The sequence below is a fragment of the Festucalex cinctus genome, chromosome 19 (assembly GCF_051991245.1).
Source record: "Festucalex cinctus isolate MCC-2025b chromosome 19, RoL_Fcin_1.0, whole genome shotgun sequence".
NCBI lineage: Eukaryota > Metazoa > Chordata > Actinopteri > Syngnathiformes > Syngnathidae > Festucalex > Festucalex cinctus.
The window spans coordinates 6,155,502-6,173,722 of NC_135429.1; the positions used below are offsets into that span (position 1 = coordinate 6,155,502).

Genomic DNA, 18,221 nt, shown 5'->3' on the forward strand with positions numbered 1-18,221 from the left:
TATCTGGACGTATTGCACATTGAAAATGCGAAGTGGGTAATCCGACTTTGAGGTGACTTTAGCGCAATTCCTCACTTCCCTTGTGTTTCAGTGATGGTGGGTGGTGGGACATGTGGAAACAGCTGTTTAGGGAGGAGGTTCCTGTGATCATCAAGGTCAGGGTGCGTTATAAATCGGAAGCTGACCGGTACGCTTAGCGTGTGTTTGCGTACAGGCCTACTGACAAGCTCATGCGGAGAAACCTGATGAGGCCGTGTCGCTTTAAAGATACAAACAAGTAAGATGTGGAGATTTCGCCGAGGTCAGCACGAGGTCAAGTGCCGAGTTGTGTTTGTTATAGCAGGACTGAACATACAAAAGCGGGCATGAGAGGTTGTTCACAAAAGCGCTACTTGTGTGAACACGCGGGGGCGAAGGTCAGAGAGGAAGATTGCAGGCAGTCACAACCCATGAGCAAGACTTGTTTGGTTTATGAGCGCATTGTCTCTGTTGGAAGCAACTTGGAATCTCACATTTTGTCTTAAATCCACATTTGTGGGTGGTCACACAATGAGAAATTTCAAATATGAATGTATTTATTTCCAGCAATTATTTTAATTTCAGCTTTTTTTGTGTTGCCATGTCAGTTAACTCTTTGACTGCCAAAAACGTTTAATGACGTATTCTAAAATCCTAGCGAATGCCGCCAAAAACGTTAATTTACGTTTATATTACGTTGTTTTTTGTTTTTGGGTTTTTTTTTGGGGGGGGGGGGGGGTGTTCTCTCAATGGGCAGCGCAACGTCTTGTACAACGCTGCCTTGTCACAACACAAAAAATATTAGTGTCAAAGTCACTGCTGTGCAAAAAATGTATCTTTTCACAAAAAAGCTTGTTTTTCTCTTAATATTTTTGGATTTTCGCTTATGTCACTCCAATGACCTAATTTCAAATGGTGATTACTAAAGAACGGAATAAGGTAGAAACATACTTTTTTTTCTCATGAAAGAATGGAATCCAATCTTTCATATGGTATCCACCATATTTATGTCGTCATACTGCACAATATTCTGTTTGCTTTGAAATATGAGTGAAAATGCTCCAAATCGGCTGGCACCGTTGGGGTTTTTTTGGACAAAGTTTGGCAGTCAAAGAGTTAAGTCTGCCCAATACAAATACAAAAAAATCACTAAAAGATATTTTTAAACAAATATATTTCCTTTAATTTTGACAAAAAAACAAACAAACAGCACAGTCACTCTTCAATAGTCTTCACGCTCAAAATAAAACACAAAAATGCTCTTCTAGTTTAAGATTCGCAATTTTGAAGTATTTCCAAACCGGTGAAGTTTTGGTGACAGGCAAGGAGGACTCACTGAACGTCTTCCCCGTCTGCCATCGGTCGCTTGTACTCGTCTGCGTCACGAGTACTCGAGTACTTAAAAAAGGCCGGTATCGGCCCGATACAGATGCCTGGTATCGGTACTCGCCCATCCCTAATAAATAGTACTATCTCACTAATTATTGCAAGAGGAAAAGGTTTCCAAGATTATGCAAAAACAAACAACTCAATAAGAAACTATTAAATGCAGATACAAAATAAAATAAAATAAAAAATTGGGGTAGGTCTGTCAGTCCTAAATAACTGTTTTCCGCAAATGTGCTAGATTGTACCTTATTTGCTTCTGAAATAGTCATTAGTTAATGATGACATTTATGCATCTGATTTTTTTTTTTTTTTTTAAACAAAGGATAGATATTTGAAGTAACTACATCCATCCATCTTCCACACAATCTCGACCCAGGAAGGCTGGAATCGAGATTCAAACCCCTAACCTCAGAATTTTGAGGTTTCTGCCATTAAAGATGTTCACAAATGAGATCCCAACTTGGTGATTACTAAACAGGTCCCACAATATGGAACTTATGTCTCCCCCTTCTGGCAGTTAGAGTACTTTAAAAAGAAAAAAAAAAGTGATGTACAGTACAATGCTGCATGCTTTCAACTTAGACGTGTAACGTATGCCTGCTGCAAATCTTGCATTTCCAACTCCTGTTCTGTTTTCTCCTTTTGTAATCCTTCAACACTTGAGGTGCTTTTTTCAGAGTTGCTGCTTTGTTTTCTTTTTTTTCTTTTTTCCGTGTGTGTGTGTGTGTGTGTGTGTCAGTCTTACTCACAGCTGCTGCAGCCTACGCGATTGCTTCACGGAATTCTGCTAAACTAATCACTGCTTGTTTGCATAAAACACATCTTGAGCTCGGGCATGGGAAATCTGGCCAGAGTGAAAGGCAGACAGATTCATTTTATGTTTAATAGGCTTAATTAGAATTGCATCAACTTGTTTGGGCTGGAATCGTCTTTTCCTGGTTGATATCAATTAGGTTAGTTGCTGGGAAATTAATGTGTTTTTGTTTGCATGCACCGCTGAGACTTGGTCAATTAGAAAAGTACTGTTTTTGGAAAGCACAATATCCTAAACGGAGGATAGCTTGTCTTAACTGTGCTCTACCGATGTCGTTCGGCAGCAGTCTTGGACCCTGGGAACAAGATCCGGTCTTAGGCCATATCAGTGTGCTGGTCTCCGAAACTAGTTTTCATAAGTGGCCATTTTACTGTGAGTTGAAATTTGAATCTCAGGCGAACGGCGTCACATCGTCACAGATGTAACAGCCAATCAAAAATGTGGTGTCGTATCACATGAAATTTCACATCAAAACAATATTTACAGGTGTGAAGCCGTACTCATACAGTATATAGGATAGAGATTGTGTTTTACAACAATACTTAACCCATCCATCCATTTTCTTGACCACTTCACCACAAGGTTCACGAGGGGTGCTGGAGCCTATCTCGGCTACACCCTGAACTGGTTGCCAGCCAATCGCAGGGCACACAGAAGACGAACAACCATCCACACTCACAAGCACACCTATTGACAATTTGGAGCGCCCAATTAACCTGCCATGCATGTCTGGAATGTGGGAGGAGACGGGAGTACCCGGAGAAGACCCACGCGGGCACGGGGAGAACATGCAAACTCCACCTAAGAAGGCCGGAGCCTGGACTCGAACCCGAGTCCTCAGTACTGGGAGGCGGACGTGCTAACCAGTCATCCACATTGCCGCCCACAATACGTAACCATATTTGTAGGGATGTTCGATACCACTTTTTTCAGACAGATACCGATACTCAGACCCTCAGTACTCACCGATACCGACTGCCGATACCAGTAGTACATTTTGACAAATAAAAAAAATCACTAAAAGATATTTTTAAACAAATATATTTCCTTTAATTTTGACAAAAAAACAGCACAGTCACTCTTCAATAGTCTTAACGCTCAAAATAAAACACAAAAATGCTCTTCTAGTTTAAGATTCACAATTTTGAGGTATTTCCAAACCGGTGAAGTTTTGGTGAAAAACTGCTGCAAGCTAGCGCCAGTTACAGGCAAGGAGGAGTACTCGAGTACTTGAAAAAAGGCTGGTATCGGCCCGATACCGATACCTGGTATCGGCACTCGCCCATCCCTACATATTTTTAATTTCATATGCATCTCTGGCTAAAAAATCGAAGCGTGGAGAGTCTCCGTCACCAAAATCATGAGCGGTTTCGCCACAAAAATTACATTTCTCGATACGTAGCAAAATCCAGCTGACTGCCTCCAAACCATATGCATATATGATGTGTTTTGTAATAGTACTTAACTATATTTATAATTATTGTACACACTGTATGTAACTTTGGCTAAAAAGCATTGCATGGAGAGTCTCTGATTTGCAGTTTTCAAATCACGACCTGTGCTCTCCCCCACCGCAGTGCCAGCTGAGCATAGTGGCAGAACCCCAAGCCATCACTAAAGAATTTCCCTGGAAAAGTTTTGCATGAAAGCTCTTAATTTTTATCTACTGCATAAAATCATATTCCCAATGCTGTGCCATCGTTTTTCAATGCAACATTCCTTCTCTCTCTTGCTGCCTGCCCACCACAGACACCGTTTATTACTCCTCTCTCCTCTTGTTTTGTGTCCTCTAATACTTGATAATTCCGATCCCTTTTGTGTATGTGTGAATGCCTGGCATTCCTTTTGAGAGGTTCCAACAAAGGTGGGCCACATCACCTGAGAAAAAATGGCCTTTTGAATTGATGCTGGTGGGAAAATGCCAACGAGAGGGAGTAGAAAGGAGAAAAGAGGAACGCCTGCTGTCCTTGTGTGAACCTTCAACTTTAACCTCGCAAAGGTTGAATTACATGTGAAAGAAGTGGGCTCTTACTGATTTTTTATTTTTTTTTAATGCAATAGATGTGTTTGATTAAACGTATTCGACCAATGAACAGCATACAATCCTTTCCTCACAGTGAGATTGAAGTAAACAAGGTCGCGTTACAACCCTCAAGTGATTTCTAATCGCCTTTCAACACACGCCAAAGCATTCACCTCTCGAAAACACGCACGGTGCACCCCTAAACCAACCGTGGACACACACCCCTTTGATGAGAACAGAACCCCCCTCCCATATGTTAAAACATAGCGGGTCTATGTTTGGTGGGTGTGGCGTAAAGGGTGGAGTGTATCAGTTACGCCAACCTGCCTTTCATGACTTATTTCGGGAGGACTTTGACGAATATCAAGGGCAAAGTCTGTGTGATGCAACGGAATAGTTTGTTTACGCTCCAAACTGGTGGAATGGAATCAAAGGGAGAGTGTGGGTTTAAAATAATCATAAAAACACATCATCAGGTGCTTTTCCCCTCTTTTCGGGAATGTTTCACCTCGTGGATTTTTGCTTTTCCAAGAAGTGTGTATGGGCCTGACCAGTTCTGAACGTGTTGCTTCAACTGAATAGAACTGCAGAGACGATGCGGTTGCTTGTGTTTTCCCCTCCTCATCGCAGGTAACATGCCGAACAATAAGGTCCTACTTGTTCACGCAGAAACACACACCCAGGGGATGAATGAATGGCAGGCCTGAGGAGCCGCACAGGGCTCCTATTGATGACATCATCACTGGGCATCTGGTCACTCCACCCTTTCCATGTTCAGAGAACTATTCAGTGAGCGCAACACGGATCACTCACAGATGCTGATTTGGTTTCGCATTATTCAATTTAACCAGCTCCATTTGCATTTGAAATCTTTTTTTTTTTTTTTCCCCCCCAACATCAAACAATGGCGGTTTTGTACAAGTACAGTACAGAAAGACATCACTGGCATTGTATTTTTAATCACGCTACGATCTCATTACCAACCAAAAGAGAGCGAAAGAAAATATGGCTTTTTAAATGGTACCCTAATTATACTTGAGAAAAGTGGGGGACCATTATCCAAATATGCTCTTGAGTATGCACTGAAAAGGACATTACTGCACTGCAGAAGCAATGAAGTGTAGAGGAGATGGAGAATTTAGCTTTTCAAGGGAAAGTATTGGACAGAAATACATTTTCATTAAACATCGATGTAACGTTCACTAAATGATACAATCCCTAATTGGAACAGTTTGTCAAAGGCTGTTTTCTATTCTCATGTTCACAAAGGCTTGCTCGGATGATTTTGTTATCGTTTACATCAATCAAGCATTTTTGATGAAGTACAACACATACCTAAATATAATACAAAGTCTTCCCTAACCTTTAACCAAATAAATTGTAAATCCAATGCGTCCTTCCCTCCGAGGCCAGATAAGAAATGAATCACTGTCAATGTTCGATACCGCAACGAGTATGCCCACTTTGCGTATTCACCGATACCAAGTGATGATACCTCTAAAACTTTTCATTTCATGACAACAAATGTGAAGAAAAACATTTCTTTCCGGTGTAGATGATGATTCACAGATGTGTTAAACTGCCACAGTATAACGCCAACTACAGCTCAATGTCAGATTATTTTATTTTTTTTTGCCTTAAAGGGGAAGTCAACCCCAATAATTTTTTTTTGAGGTCACATATAACATATTATCGTCAAGAAATGTTGAAGGTTGACTTCCACGTAAGTATTGGTAGTTGGTATCTGCAGCCTCCACGTCTTGTCACACTACGTCACCTGCATAGATAGATGAAGTATATGATGATTTGTCATGATGCACTGGTTGGGAATTATTATGATTTGATGTTGGTTGATGAAGCACCTGGCATGCTCTCAATGTAAAATGTATTTGATGCAATGAATAGCAGAGCTGTCGATTGTGAATTGCAACACTCGGGTGATTAATTCCAAAAGATTTTTCGATATCATGGAGCAATTATACACGAATGCAACAGACCGAATGAATAAAACAACAACAAAGCCCTTCTGTGTATTGCGGTTCCCAGCATTATGTCATGCAGGGAGATTATTAATTGCCCATTGGAGCTGCAGGCAGGAGAAGAAAAAAGTTTTTGTGAGAGATTTTCGGATTAACATCTCAAGGTTGCTAAGTGCCAAAATCTACACGTTGCGCTCGATGCGGTGGATTTAGTATGGAAAAAGATACCAAAGAATTATTTGGATGATTTCTTGGGAGGTGAAAGTGGACAGAGGCAAAACATTTAGCTTCTTTTCCTTTCGCCCTCCTCTCAACGCTACCCCACCCCTTGATGCGGGGCGGCTCCCCCACCCCATCCTGCACACTCCCCTTCTCCTCCGGCACGCAGACACTTGCTTTTTTGTACGAAGGGGGTGAACCCGGCGAACAATCCTGTCTGTCTTTTCCCAAAATAAGCCTGTGGGAGAGGGATCGAGGAGTAAGCCAGGGAGATTGGTCCAACGAGGTGCACGGCCCCTGGTTATAAGTCCTGGAAGTGGGAGTGCACCCCGCTCGGACCCTCAGCCTTTACCTGACTGCCTGATTAGCAGACGCTGACTTCACTTTTGCTCCCTCTCCGAACCTGCTCCCTCCTACTTTCCACCCTGGAGTACGGGAGTGCATAGATCGGGAAGGTGCTCCCCAGACCCGGGTCTGGACCGTTCGAACAGGGCACACAGAGGATTTTCCCCTCTCATTTTTTTTTTTTATTTATATTTTTTTTACTCCCTTTCCATCCAATCAAATTCTCACTTTGCCACAAAGCACATGGATTGATTTTTTTTTTTTTTTTTTTTTTTTTTTTTAATTTTTGCTGGGGACTGACTTTAAAAAGGCTAAATTATTTTTCATTTTTGTGTGTCTTTTTCTCCTTTTTCTTCTTCGCTGGACCGGTTCAAGGTGCCAGAGGACATCACTCCTCTTTTCTGGGGGCTTCACTGAACATCTGATGCCACCCCGTCCCATGGGAGACACACGTGGCTGAAGGAGGGAGGTAGAAGAGAAATTCCACCTGAAGAGCACACCTACCTACCCCAGTGCTGCCCCCCCACCCACCACTGCCACTGGACACTCCGAAGAAAGAAAGGTAAGCCCTACTTGCCTCATCTCTGTCCTGTCTCTCACTTCATCACATGTGGCCGCAGCGGCGAGGCCAAAAGAAACAGAAGGAGTGATCGGGAAGGGGGGGGACGTGAAAATAAAAAGCAGACGTTAGTCATGGGACCGCCATAATTCTCCACAGTCCTAAACTACTTGGCAGAATAATAGCTTGAAGATTAAAATGGGTCACTTCTGTGCACAATATGCTTCAAATAACCTGACGAAAGTTACTTTGGATCACTTTTGAATTGGAATTGCAGGTGTGCCGTTGCTGCATTTGGATGGGACTGATAGACAAAGTGAAGGAATAAACAACACACACAACCCTTATCTTTCCACTTTTTCAACGCCATTTTATTCCCTGCATCCTCTGCAATGCCACTGGCAAGCGACGCCACATTCCATTGAAACGACATCCGTCTATTGCAAACAGGAGGAGCATCCGTCGACTTCTCAGGTGTCTCGATAGAGTATGAGAGGAGGGACAGCTGGGCAAAATTAAAGAAAAAAAAAACAAAAAACATAGCAGGCCCAAATGTCTGTATAGTGCCTACGTTATTATCTGCACAAGCGTTGTTACTGAGAGAAGCGTAGAATGAGAGTAACAGAAAGGGGACGGCCCTGGAAAAGTGAGTGCACTCAAAGCTCTGATTTCCAAAAAACAATTGGCAGCGTGGATCTGCTTCGTCTGGACGTGCGCCTGTGTGTTGCATGCCTTCTGATGACACAGTCAACTGCGGAGTCTCCATGTGGAAATCAAGTATTCGCAGCAGTAGTAAAGGGCTTTAGGAGCTCACTTGCATTTTCTCATATTGAGGTTGTGTTTAATTTTTTGCTGCTTTATCGCGGAAACGCATCTTCAGGATAGCGCCATCCATGGCAACTTATTTTGGCATGTTCTCCAATGTGTGCAACCTAAGTTTTGGAAGGTGCTTAACTCATTCACTCGCCGCCATTTTCACAGAAGCAATCCCGTTCGCTCTTGGCTGTTTTACTGGATTTTGACTGATTTTGCAAGGCCCACAGAATATTGTGTTCTATAGCTATAAAAACATGGAACCTATCAAAAGAAAGATTAAAGTCTCTTCTTTCATCAGGAAAAAAAAAATGTTTCTATCTGTTTCCGTTTTGCAGCAGTTAGCATTAGAAGAGAGCTAAGTTTCATCAGTTTTCACAAATCTATTTAAAATTGTAAGTTTTTTTTTTTATTATTATTTATTCATTCAAAATTACAAACAATTAAGGCACACTTTGTCACAAACTATACACTTCGCAGTTGAACAACAGTAAACAAACAAAACAAAACAGAAAAAAAAAGAAAAAAAATAAATAAATAAAAAAATAAGTGAGGAATTTAGTCCAAAAGAAGGTACTGGTCCAATAAAGAAAATAGTCTCTGGGCAGTTCTGTTAGTCATGAAATACAATGATTTTTTGTACAATTTGAGATCATTCTTCCAAAAAATTCAAATAAAAATTGTAAGTAATTGAGCTTTTTTTCGAGTTGGCCCTGGTTGATCTTTGCTCTGCTGCCACCTGCTGGCCGTTTGTGTAATAACTACCATTTCTGCAACCGTTTTTTGCAGTTGAGAGGCTGCATCAAAGCCTTCTGTAGGCTCTAGCATAAAAACAAAAAAACATATAAATACGTCTTTGGGACACTTAGAACATTAAAAAAAAAACGTATTTACACGTTATTGGGAGCAAATGAGTTAAGGACCAATCAGCCCCTCTCGCCTTGTCATCCACATACTGTTAACCAGTGCAGGCGCACATTTCAACCAGATGAACTCTTATCTCTCCCACTCTTTTACATATAGCTGACTCCCACTGCTGTTGCCTCATAGGCCAGCAAGTGATGTCATAACAGTCAAACAGAGCATGTTGAAGAGCTGAAAAGCCCAACGCTAAACGTAATTATAGGGCTTTCAATTACCACCAAAAAAATATGTAGAATTGATCTTTCATTGTTGGACTTCCATTGGGGAATGATAATGATGCTACAAGAGTGGCATGCGAAATAATAAATATAATAAAAGAAACACAAAAGAACCAGTATACCATGCAGTTACTGTAGAAATAAATGATAAAAACCACTCTAACATTGAGCCATGCCGCCCTTACAAGGGTCATCAGGTTCACAATGACTTTGATATATAAAATAAATTAATTATTAATTATTAATAAATAATTATGGAAAGATCTTCAGTAAAAGAAGATTAAAATACTGTAATCCAAATATGTATTATTTTGTTACTTTCTTCTCCCCCCCAAAAAAAATACTCTAGTCTCTGTGGACTGTTAATTAATTGCTCTTGCTTGCCCTCTTGTGGTTGCTAAGCCTTCAGCAGGTGCTTAGTTTGTTTTTGCCGTAGCCAAGCTCTGAATATTTGCAAGTGAAGGCCTACCTGCATGCAATTGTATGCTTTGCTTGGAACCTGTACAGACTCATAACAATCCAAATGGATGGACAAATTAATTTCAGGCTAAAAATATCTGTGTGTGTCTGTAAGAGTCTGTTTTCCCAAAAGAAATTGACCCGTACTGTGCAATGACAGGAAATTAACATTATAGTGTAATCAACACATTAACTTGATTTCATCTTCCAATTAGATGCCATTTAATTTGCCAGTCGAAACAAATGTGTTTTACACACAGAGAATCCATTAACACACACACATGCGCGCACGTGCACACACCCACACACGCACCCGCTTCACAAGAGTGAAAACATGTCCCCGCTTTCAGAGCCCAGCCAAGGTTCATGCTTTCTTTCAATGTGTTTTCCTGACAATGCCTGTAATTACAGCCACATTAATGCCTGCAGTTTTTTTTTTTTTTTTTTTTTTTTTTTTTTTTTTTTTTGGCATAACTTTAATTCAAGTGCTGATACGACCAGTGAAGAATGGCTCAGATGGGTGCTGAAAACATTAAAAAGGCACTGGATTTAATCAAAGCCTGGACTGCAGCATTCGGGCGTAATCGTCTGAATTTGTTTTTTAATGGAGGCTTAAAGAAAAAAACAAAACAAAAACAGATAAGGCAGTAAAAGAAGAAGCATGTTTTGTGTCCAGATGTGCTTTGTGTGTTTATACTCTAAGCTACAATTCTAGCAAGTGATGAAGCTACTCCAATATAGCTGTATATATATCATTCCGTTTGGGTGATTAAAGGTATACAGTCTTGCAAGTTTTTCCCAGTATTTATTGACCCAGATTTTTGCATTAGAAAAATCTCATGGTAGCTATCATATTTTTTTGGCCCAATAAATTCAAATTCTCACGGCACATTTAAAGTTGCGGATCATTTGATCATTTGGCTATCAGGTCTCCAGCAGCTGTGATTTAGTATTGTTTGGATAATCTAATCATATAAATTGCTTCACTTTGCATTGCTGATAATGGGACGGTAGCTAGTATGACAAATGATCAAATAAAGTAAAACTGCTCTTCCTTTCAAAACATCAAACAGACTTCTTTTGAAGAAGGATGGTTTAACTTTTCACAGAAAAAAAATGGCGCCACTTTTAGCAGTATGGAGACTAGCCATGTCTAACATAAAAATAATGATTTGGCGCCATCTGGTGGCATCTTGGGGTCACAAATCTTTGGCTGTGCACTTCATTTAGTCATACTATACAAGTGGTGTTCAAACTACGGCCTGGGGGCCATTTGTGGCTCACAACATATGCTAAAAATGGCATTTGACTCAGTTCAAATAAAATAAACAAAACACAAATGTTTGGAGATGGTCAACGTAAGAAGGGAGGGTATCGAAAAACAGATGCCATTAAAGGTTATTTTAGTTAACTAAAATTAATGAAAAAACTAAACCTAAAATTCAAAAAACAATATTGTTGCCGAAATAAAATAAAAATGAAAATGCTTTTTTAAAAAACGAAAACTAACTGAAACTACATTTATGTTTACAAAACTAACTAAAACTAACTATAATTATAGCAAACGTCCTTCTTTTTAGTCTTTGGTAATTAATTGAATGCATGAGCCTTTGGGGATGATTTTAAATGGGATTTTTAGTAGATTTATTTTGATATAAACCGGAATAATGACGTTTGGAAGTATGTCACATGGAAGTGACATCATCAAGCAGCAGCCAATAGAAAAGCACCTTCAGATGACGTTGCTCCCATGGTGTTTTTTAAATAAATATTGTGCACAAGTAATACACATAAAAATAAATAAATAAATAAATAATAATAATAATAATAATAATAATAAAACTAACAAACTAAACTAAAACTCAACATTTCTTAAAGAATGTTTTGACATTCTTTAACATTTCTTAAAGAATATAAACTAATAAAAACTAACTACAATGAAAAATTCCAAAACTATAATAACCCTACTGCCATATTAAAAAAAAAGAAAGAAAAAAGGTTTATATACTGTAGAATTTTTATAAATATGCAAAAGCACAAATAAATCATTTGTACATTTTTTAGGACTAAACACAATTTCTCTTCATGACGTCATGTGGCCCTTGCGTCTTTCTGATTTTCTGTATGTGGCCCTCAAATGAAAAAGTTTGGACACCCCTGTACTATATCCTTGTCTAATACAAAAAAAAAAAAAAAAAGTGCTTTTCTGCCATCTTGTGACATCTTTAAGCAATTACTGACCCTTTTTAAGAGGGCGTCAGTTGCTTGTATTTTTCCACCGTGTATTGTGAACGCATCTCGACCTTTTGTGGTTCGGGAATTTTTCAGGTTCCACTGTGTCTCCTATTTAATCTGTGTTACATGTCTTGATTTTTAGTCATTCTTTCATAACCAAAAGCCTGGACAAAAGGACGTTTTTCCACTAGGTTGGAAGCAAAAGCAAGACAGAGTACGGAGTAAGATTTGTTGTTCCTACTCTGTCTCCCGTTGATTCCGTCTTTACAGGCTCTCACACCTAAAAGGGACTTGTCAACATGCTCTGTGAAGCTTTTCGTGGCCCTTTTCTTAGCAGACATAAGCAGGAAAAAGTGGAAGGCTTTCATCATTGCTTTGTTCACCATTCCTTGACTTCATTCCACACGTCTTCCCAATCTTCCCATCATGATTTACAGACTATGGACCGAATCCCGCTCTCAGGTGGGGAAGGGAAAAAAATAAAAAATAAAAAAGAGTGCCAGACATTGCTTTTAGTCATAGAGCCCAGCAAAGTGCAACAAGCATATTGAGCAATACTTCCCAGACCCAAATCTCGAGACTTTTTTCCAATGGTATGTCTGAGTTTTTTTCATTTTTTTTTCAGCCGAGACACTTATGTTTTCAAAGGGAATCAAACAGGAACAAACAGAAGAATAAAACCCTCGGTCCTCTTCCAGAAAACGTGTTGTTCCTAGTTAATGGGATGTGACGTTTGTGTGTTCGCCCACTGACGTGACGTTGAGGTTTGTGGGAATTGTGGAAACCCCGCCCACCCCACTCTCTAATCACATTTGTGGAAAAAAAGGGCATCCGTAACACATCGTATGATATTGTTTGATTTACGCATGGCCGTGGACTCAACTTTACGCAATACAGGTGGTGCAGTGCTAGGGGGGCGAATAAATCAAGCGTCCTTTTTGGCATTCGACTTCAGGTAGCTGCGCAAATTAGCACGGGTAAAAAACACCCGCAGGTAGGTTTATTTGGCTTCCTCACTTCGTTGCCCTTCACTTCAGTGGCTGGAAACGATTTATGGCAGAACTTGGCGCCAACTCGTAACAGGGGTCAGTACTTGAGTTGAAAAACCTGTACAATCCTTCTTTTTCACGCAGTTTGGACGCATTTCGCAAACTGTATGCTTATTTTTATGATTTCGCTTCGGATGCGGGGTGAATGTATCCGTCTCGAGATGGGTCAGCGGGTAAGAAATTGGAAACGGCTCTTTCGGGACCATTTGAAATGCTGCAGACTTTGTTATTGTTCAAGTCTGAGCTTGATCGCGACGAAGAGGTTACGGCGGTGTTGGAGTAGTTTTAGATTGTAATCGTTTCGGAGCGGCATTTGTGTTCTGCGCTTTTATATTATGACTGCCGTGGCTTTTGGAAAATGACAGGAAATATGATATAAAGTGACAAGTTTAGATCCTGTAAAAACTTAACTGATCTATTTCTTCCATATGCTTTGTGGCTTAACCGCAGTCATCGGGGATGCAGAACTGAATTTTAAACCTTGAGCAGTACTATATAAAGATGTAGCAGTTGGGGGTGTCTAAGGCTTGAATTAAATCCGGTTTTGTACCCGCATCTGATTTTCTTTAACTTTAGTTTATCTTTATCTGATATAATAGTAGAGAAAAGCAGTGCACAGAGGCCATGCTGTAACAATGAGGCACTCTAATGCGTATACACCAGCGGAGGGCCCATGTCCGTTGGCGTCTGGTATTTCCAACATCAGGACATTCTAAATGGTTGTCCTGCCTGATCAATGTGTGTTTGTTGACTTTCCATGATCTCGTTTTTCACCCATAGACAGCACCCTGGTTTTCATGCTGGTTACACTTCTAACCAGTGCAACAATCTGAGACACCTGCGCAAGCGAAAACACATGTCGAATTCAGAAAACTTTATTCATCCCTGTGGGGTTATTAACTCTTTGCCTGCCAAAAAACGTTTAATAACGTTTAGTAAAATCACGATGTATGCCGCCATAAACGTTGACGTCAACTACTTTTTTTTATTTATTTTTTTGTGAATATATCAGTGGTCAGTGCAACGTCCAAGTGCAGCGCAGCCGGGTCAATGAGTTGTGAAATCAAAAACACCCACTAACTATGGCCAACAGATGGCAGCGGTAGCGGCTCGGGCCCTAACTAGAGCTGCGAATTACAACGAAACATGACGCAATCTGATGAAATTGAACGTTTTCAAGGCTGACGTGAATGATCAAAGCCTTTGTAACATTAAACCTAATTTGACGGAGCGTCACTAAACAAAAAATATTCATATCAAAGTCACTGTTGTGGAGAAAATGTATCTTTTCTTTTCAATATTCGCTCAATATCACTCAAATGACCCATTTTCAAATAGTGATTACTAAAGAACGGAATAAGGTAGAAACATACTTTTTTCTGATGAAAGAATGGAATGCAAACTTTCATGTGGTAGCCATGTTGTTTATGTTTCAAAGAACACAATATTCTGTTTGCTTCAAAAAATGAGTTGAAATGCTCAAAATCCGCTGGCATTGGGGGTTGCTTTTTAATAACGTGTGGCAGTAAAAGAGTTAAGTAAGCAAAGAGCAGCACAGTTATTGACACATTAACAGCATGGAAGAGTAGAAAGAAGTACGACGAGAGGTCAGCGTTCTGAAAGTTCAGAGGGGAACGGCTTGTAGGACAGAAGAGGCTCTCCTCCTCTGGGTCCTACAACCCTGACACTGTAGCGTGCGACTGGATGGCAGCCTTTCGAATGCCGGGAAGGGGGCCCGCAAGATCCGGGCAGTCGTGCCGAGAACCTGCTGCTCATAAAAAGTAGAAAGATGAAAGAAAATGGTTTTAAAATGTACTTCCAGATGAACCTCAACGAGTCAAAACATGAAGTCAAAATGAAATTAGTATTAGACACAAACTGCTCGACGTCCTGGCCGGTTTACCACACAAGCAGCACAACCTATAACTGGAAACCAGTCAAAGCAAAGCAAAAATCAAGGAATTGGCCTCAACCGTTTCAATACTTCAGGATGGGAGTGCAAATAATTTCTGCAACAGACTTTGGTAGCTTGTCAAATTAGCTTTCTACAATTTTCTCTCATTTATTCTATTAAAATACCAATGCCTACCACATGGTTTCCGACGTGCCAACCCTGTGTGCTTTGACTTTAAACAAGCTACCAGAGTTTGTCCACTTCTGCCCAGATAAACATCTGAAATTCAACTTGATTGAATTTTTTTTCCCCCTCCACGGAACGAATACAAGGCAATTCATTCTTTAATGTGAACCAAGACAAGTTGTGTGGCATTTCGTCTTGCAAATGTAGATTTGTCACAACCTATTAAGCGGCGGTTTCTACAATTTGAAGTATGTAGACGCTTCGACCTACTGCGGCCCCACGTTAAACGAGTCGCTAAAGAACTTTGACAATTTAAGAAAACACACAATTTTAGCTCGAGACGTTACGATATCCCATGATTGTTCCGCGCAGGATGTTATAGTTCTCCCTGGCTGTGTTTAAAAGGCCTTGGCTTATAAACTAAAGCCTTTCTGCGCAGACTGAGCCTGTTGAGCAACATGTTTTATTGTGCAACCTTCCTTGGCATTATGCGGCGTACAACACTAGCGGTTCTCTTTTGCGGCTTTTCTTTTAATCATTTCCTGTAATCAGTGGAAAAGCGGCGAAACAATAAGATCGGGGGAAAAAGTGCTCAGTGAGTCCTTATACTGAATGCAAATTATGCGCAATTATCATGGATGGTTGTGTCCGACTAATGGATGGCTTTTAATAAGCCAGCATGCAAGCAAAGCGTTTGCTAGTCATGCATATGTATCCAATGTTGTTGTTTCTTTAACAAAATCAAGAGTAGGCGGATTAAGAAGATATTTTGGGCTTCAACAATGTAGCTTAAGTTGCATAAAATTATGCTATTAAACTTGAGCCAGGCCAGATCTTGTCAACATGATGTCGGTAGACTCTGCAAGCTTTATTAGCAAAATTAGAGGCTGGGGGGAAAAAAAAACAAAAACGAGATGCTAACCATGCAAATGTGAACATTTGAAACCATTTCTGGACATGGAGGGCTTTGAAACAATGATGACATACTTTCATGTGGGTTGCAGATGGTTGTGCATTCTCGCTTTCCAATTGCGCTCACTCCTCTACACTGCTGCGTAGCATCATTGCCACATTGAAGCGGAGAAGTGGTCATTTCCCAATTGTGGCCACTGATTGGATCCACAGTCTGGACCTGATTCGAGGTCAACAATGCCTGAGCTGGACTGCTCCCAAACCCAAAGTCTTCCTCATTGGAAATATCTGTATGTGTTTGGAAAGGATTCAACTAGAGCGAAAAGTAAAAAAAATAAATAAAAAACCTCCTGTTTTTCTGACAAATTTTTTTTGGGGGAGCTTTGGGTTTTTTTAGTAATATTTTTCTGGTTTTCGGAATATTTTTTTTTCTGTTTTACTGAATTTTTTTTTCTGTCATGAATTTTTTTTCCAAAAAACAGAAAAAAATTACTCTGAAAAACAGGGGGAAAAAATTATGAAAAAAAAAACAGAAAAAAAAAAAATATTCCAAAAAAAACAGAGCACCAACTTCTGTTTTTCAGAGTAATTTTTTTTGAACCTCTGAACTCCAAATGACTTGGTTTCGACCTGTATATATGACTGGATAGCCGATAGCCCATACACGCCAGTGTAAGCCATAAATACAGGTCAGTAGTCTGAAACAAGTCACTTGGAGTTCAGAGGTCCAAAAAAAATACTAATAATTTTTTTTTCTGTTTTTTGGAATATTTTTTTTCTGTTTTTTTTAAATAATATTTTTTCCCCTGTTTTTTGGAGTAATTTTTTCCCCCCTGTTTTTCAGAGTAATATTTTTTTTTTTCTGTTTTTTGGAATACATTTTTTTTCTGTTTTTTGGAATATTTTTTTTTCTGTTTTTTTTTTTATAATTTTTTTATGACAGAAAAAAAATATTCAGGAAAGCAAAAATGTAAAAAAAAATTACTCAATAAAACAAAGCTCCCAAAAACATTATTCAGAAAAAGAGGAGATTTATTTTATTTTTTTTCAAGTGAATGCGTACCGTTGAGGCTATTAGGAAAAAGAGGAAGGAAGAGGTTAAAGAGTGAAAGAAGAAGGCCGAAGCATCAAAAAAGAGAAAATAAACTTCGGGGTAGGAGGAGCGTTCAATTTGTTCGGGAAGCATGTGGCGCCTTTGATCGGGCCCGACGATTTGATCCGCTGACAACAGAAACATGCACGTACCGTCTGTTTGCTCCCAGACCCAGAATTACTCGGCTTCACTTTGCCATGGATTCTGCTACTCCAATTCTTTGTTTACCCCTCTGAGAACACCCGGCCCGTTTTGCAATAAGCTCAGTTAATACCTCAAAAGCTCCAGCAATCAGCTCAACTTTCGTTGTCGTTCATTTCTGGCCCAAATTGAAACCTGGCGACTTTTGAAGCGTTTAAAGGAAAGATTTGAGTCAACAAGTATGAATTTATGTTCTGCGGTTTATTCAACAGCGTCATTTTTCTCATTCAGTTTTTGGAATACAAGCTCTAATCATTGTCCTCCAGTCCCTGTCTTCCATCACTGGGATGTTGTGATTGGAAAGAAGAAGAAGCGGAGGAGGAATGCAACAGTGAGACAGAGGAGGAAGACACGTCTGTTACATTGTCAGTGAAAGGATGTGACCCAAATGCTATGACGGTTAAGAGGCTGCCGATTCCAACCTTTTACTGGACGCTGAGTAGACAATTGTTGTCGCAGATGTGTTCAGATCCATACGAGAAAAACTCCTTTTTTGTAACTTTGATTATGAATATAAATTGATTTGATGAGTGGCAAAAGTATGTACACTCTATCCATAAATAGAAGTACAGATACTTGTTTAAAAACTCTAATATATTAAGTGCAAAAGTTAAAATTTGTTTGTTTTTTTTAACATCAGGAGTAAAAGTCACCAATTAAAACAATTAGGTACAGGTACCTGAAAAATCTACTTACACACAGTAATGAAGGATTTTTACTTTTTTATTTCAGTTGAAATTACATTGCATTGTTATTATAACTTGAATAGCGATCTGGTGTACACTTCCTGTTAATCGCAAATTTTCTGCCTGTTCTAAATGTACAATGAAATGTACAGTAAAATATTTTTCAAAGTTTTCATACACTTGTTAACATAAGTGGGAAAAATGT

At 39.6% G+C, this 18,221-nt stretch overlaps 1 protein-coding gene across 2 annotated transcripts in view; it reads left to right on the plus strand.

Annotated features, from left to right (window-relative positions):
• The window catches only part of col8a2 (collagen, type VIII, alpha 2), a 78,299-nt gene that overhangs the window by 36,156 nt on the left and 23,922 nt on the right, over nt 1-18,221 (plus strand). The window contains exons 1-2 of one of the 2 annotated variants that reach the window (XM_077507165.1): nt 4,766-4,874; nt 7,163-7,349. The gene's annotated coding sequence lies outside the window, so the exon portion shown is untranslated. Of the gene's footprint in view, nt 1-4,765; nt 4,875-7,162; nt 7,350-18,221 lie in introns of those variants that run through there. The other variant, XM_077507164.1, reaches the window with a different exon arrangement.